Source organism: Leuciscus leuciscus, assembly GCF_965113295.1.
Source record: "Leuciscus leuciscus genome assembly, chromosome: 1".
In the NCBI taxonomy this organism is placed as follows: domain Eukaryota; kingdom Metazoa; phylum Chordata; class Actinopteri; order Cypriniformes; family Leuciscidae; genus Leuciscus; species Leuciscus leuciscus.
Window position 1 is genome coordinate 69,846,332 of NC_138725.1, and position 10,713 is coordinate 69,857,044.

The 10,713-nt window shown below is 37.1% G+C and overlaps 1 long non-coding RNA gene across 2 annotated transcripts; it reads left to right on the top strand.

Moving 5' to 3' along the window:
- Nucleotides 1–7,666: 7,666 nt before the first annotated feature.
- LOC309513839 lies at nucleotides 7,667–10,336 on the top strand. 2 transcript variants are annotated; one of them, XR_014211544.1, is made up of 5 exons: nucleotides 7,667–8,377; nucleotides 8,621–8,679; nucleotides 8,937–9,060; nucleotides 9,409–10,185; nucleotides 10,218–10,292. It is a non-coding gene; the product is annotated as an uncharacterized lncRNA (long non-coding RNA). The 2 variants fall into 2 exon arrangements; XR_014211543.1 differs by having other exon boundaries at nucleotides 9,424–10,336.
- Nucleotides 10,337–10,713: the final 377 nt, after the last annotated feature.

Consider the following 10,713-nt stretch of genomic DNA (forward strand, 5'->3'; position numbering starts at 1 on the left):
CAGTTTTACTTACCAGGATCATTTAAAGAATGTTTTGAACGTGATTGATTTGGTAGGGTCAGATCAGGAGGAAAAACAGTGATGGTAACCACTATAAGTGGCCATGTGCTGGCAGTGGGAACTTCTCTGATCAATGGCTGAGTGGAATTGCCCACGGGTTGTACATGAGGTCAGCTACTGAAAGGATGATAAATGCAGACAAAGTAAAGAAGCGGACGAGGGCGAGGGGGGACTTTCAATGTGCTCTCTGTCACAGCACCTTAACAAGGACAAAACCTGTCACACCCTGAGGCAGGACGGAGGATTCTCTTCAATCTCTGTCTTTCTCAAGGTGGAAGTTATGGTAATTCTGCTGGACTGTAAATGATAGACTGATTTGAAGTTTATTCTCTCAGGGGTTTGGGGGTATTGATACATTACCTTGGTCAGGGAGGATTACATCTACACGACATCATAGTAACTTTACAGAGTAAAGCCAAAACTCATTTAGAAGACCATGTCGGGGGGTGTTACTACAGGCATTTTTCAGTCTAATCTTTCATTTTATTACAAAAATCAATTTTATTTTATTTTATTATTATTATTATTAATAAAGAGATACTGGGAAAAGAATAAGGCATTCAACAACTGACCAAGAACTGGGAAACACTACACTATACTAGAGCTATATATACACACACAATGTGTAACAAGATAAGACTAATCTGGGAAGAATCAGACTAATTAAAACAACAAGGGACAACAAACATGGCAACAGGAAAATGGGAAGTAACACTAAAGTCCTCTCAAAACACTGAACATTAGACAAATAATGGGTTATGAATAACAAGATTTTTTTTATGCAGTTTTATGGATAATAGTTGTGTCTTGTCTTGTCCTTTGTCTAAAGTTTTAACATGTCTAATTGAACAAGGTTTTTCTTTTTCTTTTTTTCTTTTTCTTTCTTTAATAAAAACAAACACTTTCAAAAGTTTGGGGTCGGTGAGATTTTGACATTTTTGAAACAAGTCTCTAATGCTCACCAAAGCTGCAATTTTGATTGAAAATAATATTGTGAAATATTATTACAATTTGAAATAACTGTTTTCTATTTGAACATAATGTAAAATGTAATTTACTCCTGTGATCAAAGCTGAATTTTCAGCATCATTACTCCAGTCTTCAGTGTCACATGATCCTTCAGAAATCATTCTAATATGCGGATATGATGATCAAGAAACATTTATGATTATTATTCAATAATGAAAACAGTTATGCTGCTTAATAGGTTTGTAGAAACCGTGACACATTTTCATTCTTTGATGGATATAAAGTTTAGATGAACAGCATTTATTTGAAATAGAAATCTATAGAAAAGAAATAAATTAATACTTTTATTCAGCAAGGACACATTAAATTGATCAAAAGTGACAGTAAATACATTTATAAAGACGTTATAAATGTATTTACTGTCACTTTTGATCAATTTAATGTGTCCTTGCTGAATAAAAGTATGAATTTCTTTAAAAAAGAAAGAAAGAAAGAAAGAAAGAAAGAAAGAAAGAAAGAAAGAAAGAAAGAAAGAAAGAAAGAAAGAAAGAAAGAAAGAAAAACAGTTTTGGAATAGTGATCTGTGGAATATAAGATCTGTATTATAATACACCATTATAATACAGATCATGCAAACAGCTATATCTGAGAAAGAGAAATAGCAAAGGCATGCTATTATATGGCATGGCATGGCATCATAAAAATAGAGGGATAAATCCTCCTTCAAATGATTTAGTGCATTGGTTTTATAAGACCATTGAGCCGAGACTTTAACACAAAGGATCCAGGGCTATACACTGCCCTGCTGACATCATGTTTACAAACCAAACGCACCCTGCGCCCACATGTGTGCGTGTGTACAAGTGACACAACCCTTGCTCGAACTCACCACACAAAACACAAACAAATAAAATTCTTCACGCCTAAGCAAGTCCAAGTGCCATGTAGCATTTAGCCACTTAAATGCTTTGAGGAGCAATGTTTCCATGTCATTTCCTGTTTCCTTCAGCTTGACTACACATCGCTGTTCCTCTTAGAGTACACACACATAACTTCAACCACATCATACGCTTTATTTAATGCTGGAGTTTCACACAAAGAAAAGTATATAATTAATCACAATAACCTTAATCCTCACCTTGTAGCACGACCCCCATGAAAAAGAAGCACACTTTAGCACACACATAGCAGACTAAAAAGTACTTATTATGAAAATACAGAAAAATACAGTGTAAGAATTATTTTTCAAAGTTGTAAATAAAATTATTGGAGTACATTTAAAAATAAAAAAATAAAAAAAGATTATAATTCAAAATTTCACATTTAATTCAATGTGCTACTTTTCTTTAGTAATTATTTGTGAAATTTACTAGCAATTTCTGAGTGAAAATTGTTTCTAAGTAAATCTTACACCACTTTTTTTTCCAGTGTACTTTACTGCGAACTGAATGTAATGGCACTTTAATGCATGTTAATTGTAATTAAATGAAAATGTATTATAGTTTAAATTTATATTAAATCAATTAGTTGAACTTAAGAGTGCTTTTTGACCTACTTAAGTAGGACTTCAAGGGTTTGTTCACCCTATAATGAAACTTCTGTCATAATTTACTCACCCTCCTGTTGTTCCAAACCGACATGGTCGCTTTATATGATGAACAGATTGAAATTGGTCTTTTATTCACATATAAACATTCATAAACTCAGTTGTGGTAAACGGAAGCTCAAGCATGTTCACTTGGCGTGTGGGAATCAATGAGTTTATTCTCGTGTTACGCAGCACGTTTGAGCTTCAGCAAGAACCAATGAGGTTCATTCTCATATTTCGCAGCACGTTTGAGCTTCAGCAAGAACCAATGAGGTTCATTCTCGTGTTACGCAGCACGTTTGAGCTTCAGCAAGAACCAATGAGGTTCATTCTCGTGTTACGCAGCACGTTTGAGCTTCAGTAAGAACAAATGAGGTTAATTCTTGTGTTACGCAGCATGTTTGAGCTTCAGTAAGAACCAATGAGGTTAATTCTTGTGTTACGCAGCACGTTTGAGCTTCAGCAAGAACCAATGAGGTTCATTCTCGTGTTTCGCAGCACGTTTGAGCTTCTGCAAGAACCAATGAGGTTCATTCTCGTTTTACGCAGCACGTTTGAGCTTCAGCAAGAACCAATGAGGTTCATTCTCGTGTTACGCAGCACGTTTGAGCTTCAGCAAGAACCAATGAGGTCCATTCTCGTGTTACGCAGCACGTTTGAGCTTCAGCAAGAACCAATGAGGTTCATTCTCGTGTTACGCAGCACGTTTGAGCTTCAGTAAGAACCAATGAGGTTAATTCTTGTGTTACGCAGCACGTTTGAGCTTCAGTAAGAACCAATGAGGTTAATTCTTGTGTTACGCAGCACGTTTGAGCTTCAGCAAGAACCAATGAGGTTCATTCTCGTGTTACGCAGCACGTTTGAGCTTCAGTAAGAACCAATGAGGTTCATTCTCGTGTTACGCAGCACATTTGAGCTTCATCAAGAACCAATGAGGTTCAATCTCGTGTTACGCAGCACGTTTGAGCTTCAGCAAGAACCAATGAGGTCCATTCTTGTGTTACACCATGTCCTAACTACACGCGCCGCGACGCCGCGACACACGATAAAAGGTATATTTTCCATGTTAATCAGAGTTTTTGTCCTAACCAGGCGCGACGGTGACACGCGACGATTCTATTTTAGAAACGGTTTCTATTTTTCTGCGACGTCTTGCTGGAACAACAAACACAAAGTGTGGCGATGATAATCTCAGGTACTGTTTATGTGCTTTATTTAATGTTAAAAGCGTGTAATGTGACTTTTTGAATTTAGTTCTCCAGCTTTGTACTGTAGCTGTAAAAGCAACAATGGATAATTCACCTCAGATCTTGAAATTAAACAAATGGAAACAAGAACGTTCAAACTGTGAACAAACAAGTGTATTCTTTGACAAAGATTGTTTTAGTAACTCAGTAACCTAGGCTATGTATTTGAATAATGTTTAAATGGTGTAATATTTGTGAATTTGTTTATGTAGCTACTTATCCATTTTCTTGCGATTGCCGTCAAGATTACTCTCTGGTGCTGTGCACTTGCCGCGAGAGCCCGCCCACACGCTGTTCTGATTGGCTGTGGGTTTTGATTGATTTTGACGCATCTCGCAGTCGCGTCGCGTCTAGTGTGGACAGACAAATTATTTGTCGCTGGAATCTTATCGCATCGCGTCTGATTAGGACACGGTGTTACGCAGCATGTTTGAGCTTCAGCAAGAACTAATGAGGTTCATTCTCGTGTTACGCAGCACGTTCAAGCTTCAGCAAGAACCAATGAGTTTATTCTCGTGTTACGCAGCACGTTCAAGCTTCAGCAAGAACCAATGAGTTTATTCTCGTGTTACGCAGCACGTTCAAGCTTCAGCAAGAACCAATGAGTTTATTCTCGTGTTACGCAGCACGTTCAAGCTTCAGCAAGAACCAATGAGGTTCATTCTCGTGTTACGCAGCACGTTTGAGCTTTAGTAAGAACCAATGAGGTTCATTCTCGTGTTTCACAACACGTTTGAGCTTCAGCAAGAACCAGTGAGTTTATTCTCATATTACGCAGCACGTTTGAGCTTCAGCAAGAACCAATGAGGTTCATTCTCGTATTTCGCAGCATGTTTGAGCTTCAGCAAGAACCAATGAGGTTCATTCTCATGTTATGCAGCATGTTTGAGCTTCTGCAAGAACCAGTGAGGTTTATTCTTGTGTTACGCAGCACGTTTAAGCTTATGCAAGAACAAATGAGGTTCATTCTCGTGTTACGCAGCATGTTTGAGCTTCAGCAAGAACCAATGAGGTTCATTCTCGTATTACGCAGCATTTTTGAGCTTCCGCAAGAACCAATGAGGTTAATTATTGCGTTACGCATCACGTTTGAGCTTCTGCAAGAACCAATGAGGTTCATTCTCATGTAACGCAGCACATTTGAGCGTCAACAAGAACCAATGAGGTTCATTCTTGCGTATTACGCATCACATTTGAGCTTCAGCAAGAACCAGTGAGGTTCATTCTTGTGTATTATGCATCACGTTTGAGCTTCAGCAAGAACCAATAAGGTTCATACTCGTGTTACGCAGCACGATTGAGCTTCCACAAGAACCAATGAGGTTCATTCTCGTTTTACGCAGCACGTTTGAGCTTTCACAAGAACCAATGAGGTTAATTCTCGTGTTACACAGCACGTTTGAGCTTTCACAAGAACCAATGAGGTTAATTCTCGTGTTACGCAGCACATTTGAGCTTCAGCAAGAACCAATGAGGTTCATTCTTGCGTATTACGCATCACTTTTGAGCTTCAGCAAGAACCAATGAGGTTCATTCTCATGTAACGCAGCACATTTGAGCGTCAGCAAGAACCAATGAGGTTCATTTTTGCGTATTACGCATCACATTTGAGCTTCAGCAAGAACCAATGAGGTTCATTCTCGTTACACAGCATGTTTGAGCTTTCACAAGAACCAATGAGGTTCATTCTCGTGTTACGCAACACGTTTGAGCTTTCACAAGAACCAATGAGGTTCATTCTCGTGTTACGCATTACGTTTGAGCTTCAGCAAGAACCAATGAGGTTAATTAATACAGCTGTCTAGAGCTGAAGTGTATTCAATGGCTTGGAACTAACACTCCACAAAGAAATCCAAATTAGTGTCATCTTTAATTAACTGTTTCATTCCAATAGACAGCACTTAAGAGACTGATTCTCTATATTTTTCATCCATAACAAAATAAAATAAATAATGAAATAAGTAAACATTACTTCATACATGAATGAGAAGATAATGTGAGGATCAGAAGGCTGAACTCAACTCGGGGAGAGAATCATGAGATCATAACTTATTTGAAGACTGATGATGCATAATCACAGTGGGAAATATAAAGACAATATGATAGTGGTCGATACACTGACTTGATGTTGACAGAAACATTCAGTCAGATGTCACTCACTGAGGTTTTCAACTGTACTGTATATTGAGTACAATCAGTTTCACTTTTTTTGTGTTGAGTCCTCGAAAATTGACAATGAATGGCACTTTTAGAGCTTGTTTGAATTCACTAAATAAAACAGCACAAATCTAACAGGGCTGTTACCACAGTTTCCTGACCATGTGTCAAAATTTGTATGCATTAAAAGGGACTTGCCCAGCCAACATAGGCCCGATATGGGTTTGACCATGGGTTCCATGTCGGCCCTATCTGTACCTACATATGTGTAATGTGACGGGCACTAGAGAGTGCTTTGGAGCGGGTTGAGTAGGACTGGTTAGATTTGGTGCCGTGACCCTGATGGGAGTGAGGTTTAGGGGGGTCAGTGTAACGGTAGTAGGTCAGTAGGAGTTGTGCTTGTAAACCTCACTCGCCTGGTTTCAAGAGACAAGCTAGAGGCTGCAGTCTTTAGCGTCCTTGTTAGCATGCCCGCCTCCCATGCCAGAGACCCTGGTTTGAATCCCGCTCAGAACAGGTCGAATAGGTCCGGTTGAATAAACACATATAGTACCCATATTGGGGCTAATTCAGACATTCTTTTCAGAAAATGAGAGGAAAAAAACATTTACTCTCCTCCATAATTACAAGGGGGCTCGAATTCATGGCATTTACCACAGCCAGTGGAGTATGGCCGGGGCTTTACCCCATTCCCTCGTGTGAACAGCCCACAAATATTGAGTTCTCTTTCAAGTCTTGCGCTTGAACGGATAAATTCACACAAAAATTATGTCAATATGCCTGTCTTGGCGACTATCCTAGCAAACAGGTCATGTCTTAAGTGAACTTAAACAAGAAATAATGCATGTGTACCTGTGTACTGAATCCGTGCATTATGTCTTAAAGTGACAGCAGCCTAATATTCCTGCTGTCTGTTTGTGTTTTTAATGTTAATCAAACAACAAAAGACAAAATCATATTCTTGACTGAATGGCTTTGGTAACTTTATTTTTATTTTATATATATATATATTTGGTTACTTTAATCAACTGTTAGGTACTATTAGATACCTAAATAACCAGAAAAGCACTGTTTATTTTGTTTGTATCTTAATATGTTTATTTGTGCTTTTGCTTGTAGTTTGATTATTTGTTCTTATTTTCTTTATTTTTATTTGACAGAAGTCCTTTTTTTCCCTGAACATAGCATATACCGAACCGTACCGAAATCGTGAGCTTAAAACTATGATACAAACTGAACCGTGAGTAATTTTTACCGTTACACCCTTAGTTAACATGTACTTGCATAGTTACTTGCAGTTTGAAGAATGTCTAAACTGGGCCATCAAAATAAAATGTTACAATTTTGACTTTACTTCTCATAATTGCGAGTTTATATCTCACAATTCTGACTTTATACATACAAAAAAAGTATATATTACATATATTGTTACGGTTGAGGTGGTTGAGATCACAGCGCACGATGGTGGAGATAACTTCAGGAGACTTTTAGGGCCCTATCTTACACCCGGCGCAATGCAGCGCCAAGCGCGATGCAAGTGTTTTTTGCTAGTTTCAGTCCGACGCAGTTATCATTTTCACGTCCTGCGCCACGTTGTTTAAATAGCAAATGCATTTGCGCCCATTTGTGCGCCCATGGGCACACTGTAAAAAAATTCCGTAAAAATACGGTACAATGTACCATATTAATTTGAAGGAATTTTCCGTATTTGTCTTTTACAGGACTTTTACCCGTATTTTGAATTACGCGTTGCATTGTGGGAACTAGAACCTGATCGGCGCGAAAAGTTTGAGACGCAAGCGCCATTACACACACAGATGACGCGGCCAAAGTTGCTTTTTAAAGTCGGATTTCGGATGTGTGGAAGCCATTCTGACACTTCTGTGGTAAAAACCGAAAATAATATTTTGCTAAATGTCAAATAAGCTGTTTACGTAACGTTATTTTGTTGCCACCCGGCTTGTTAGGCAATGTCGGAGCCGTCGCGTTTATCGTTTTATGCATATCGTCACACATTGAAAGATTTAGTTCACACTCGTGGAAGTTCCCCTGATTGTATGTGTTATAGTGTCCTCGTTGTAACTGGTTTATTGGCTTTTATTTTGTCGGTGATGCAGTTTATTTCGTGCCGAGCGCACCTGTTAACCAGTATAAAGTGCAGTAACGTTAGCACTCGTGTTTTTGGAGCAGTTTAATGGCTTCAAACAAAAGCTACCAGATGAATCGTCAAGAAAAGGAAAGGCCATTTAAGACTTGCTTGATTTAAAAGGCATGAAGATACAACGTGAAGAGACTGTGTGTGTGAAGATGCAGTACAGCTGGATCAAGGATAACACCACATTTTCTGCCAAATGAGGTACGTTCATGTTATGTTTACGTTAGACTTTTTATTGTCGTCTTTGTTTTAGACAACACACATACATTATACACACACTACACATTATTTGACTTTAAACCCCAAATAATGACCTTTAAAGATTAATTTACATTTAACATGACTGCTGTTATACTTCTGCCTGTAACGGTAGTCATTCTTTACCAGCTCCCTCCTCATTAGTTTGTTTCATAGTGTTTCTGTTGTTTTCTTATCTATTGACAGGACTTTGCTGATGTAACATTACTGTGCATCCCAAGCACCACCCTGCATGCTCCTTATGGGTTTGTATTTTGTTTTATTAGTATATATATTTTTTTTTATCATTGAGTATTCAATATTGGCAAAAACACATTTAAATTTAAAATCTGAGGAAAAAATTTTTAAAAAGTTGGTTGCTGAATACCCCCTTCAAAGATTTTATGCTTATATGGTCAATAGAAAAACATTGTATAGGGAAGATTTAAACAACTATTTTTGGAGCGGTTTTCTGAAGTGATCGTGTAATGTTTTTCATTTTGTAATATCTTATTTGTTTAAGGTGATGGGCATTCAGGATTGCTGTCATTCAAGAAGTTATTATTGACCACATCTCCTACCCCATTGAGGCAGTGAGCTACAAGATACCCAAAGAAAATGGCACTTATCCTGGAGTTCATATAAAGGTAAGCAACACATTTTTAATGAGAACTTTTTATAGAGCATGTTGTTTTGTTACTGTTTATATAATTGAAAATAATGAAACATATTATAAGGTATAGTTGAGCAGACAAGCTAACATGACATGCAATTGGAGTCCACTGGAAACAGAAGTCTTAGCATTTTATACAGTGTTTGAATTTGAAAGAATTAGGGATGGCAGTTGATCATTTAACAAACGTAAAATACTGTACGATTGTTTTTCAACCTCAACCTGGTCTGTATGATACTTTGTAGTTCAATTTCCTTTATTTAATTTCTTGTGTAGCTAAAAACATATATTTTTTTCCTTCATATCCAACTTTCCTGTGCAGAAATCCTGAACGAAGGTCGAAAGGGCTGAGATGAAGGAAACCGAACGTCTACACATTCCTCCAAGACTGCTGAAGTTCCTGTATGAACAACTGAAAACCCATATAAAGTTGAAGCTTTTGTCAAATCTCTTAATGGACCTTTAACTGAACATACCGAAGAAGGAACGTTTTTCACGCAAGTTGTTCACTCCAAAATGAAAATAATGTCATTAATTACTCACCCTCCTGATGTTCCAAACCTGCAAGACTTTAGTTCATCTTCAGAACAAAAATTAAGATCTTTTTAATGAAATCTGAGAGCTTTCTCTTCCTCTGTTGACAGCTTACGTAACTACCACTTTCAAGCTCCAGAAAGGTAGAAATGACTTCATAAATTTGAGGTTAAACCACTGGAGTCACATGGATTACATTTATGTCTGTTTACCTTTCTGAACCTTGAAATTGGTAGTTGCATAAGATGTCAATGGAGGGACAGAAATCTCTCAGATTTCCTCAAAAAGATCTTAATTTTTGTTCTGAAGGCGAATGGAAGTCTTGTGGGGTGTGGAACAACATGAGCGTGAGTAATTAATGACAATTAACATTTTTGGGTGAACTAACCCTTTAAGGAATATGGTGTTCTCTTACAGAAAAATGGCATCAACACTAACATTTCACTCTACTATTGACTGTCTAAAGCTATTTTTAATGATAAAAGCAGCAGACCTGTATTCCTATTCCATTTGTTTTTGTTTGTTTCTTTCTGTATTGTATTTGTATTGTATTGCATTTGAAAATGTTTTGAATCTTGACTTTCACAGTTTATGAAGATTTTTTCAAATTATTTTGTGAGCTATTTGGTGCAACACCAATATTGTGCAAGTACCTTCTCATGTTTTCTTTTTTTAATTGTCTCTTGTTTGTTTAATGTCTAAAAACTTATTCCACAATACAAGCACTTTTAATGGTGCTTTGTACATGGTTTCATTTATGTCATATATATATATATATATATATATTACCCAATGAAATGCCCAATTTACCCAATGAATGTATTTAAGAATGTTTACATGAAAATGTGTATAAAAATAAACCATGTTCAATTTGTATATCGTTCTTGAATTATTTGCCACCAAAATATATGCTATAAAATTTCTATAAATATAGACATTTCTGTATAAGGATTATCCGTTAATAGTACAGAAAATGTACTGTTAATATACAGAATTTTCCGTTTTAGAGGTGAAGGAACTGTCCGTAATTTAACGGAAAATGTCCTGGTAATTTTCTGCCAGTACATTATCCGTTTTTTTACGGAATAATTTT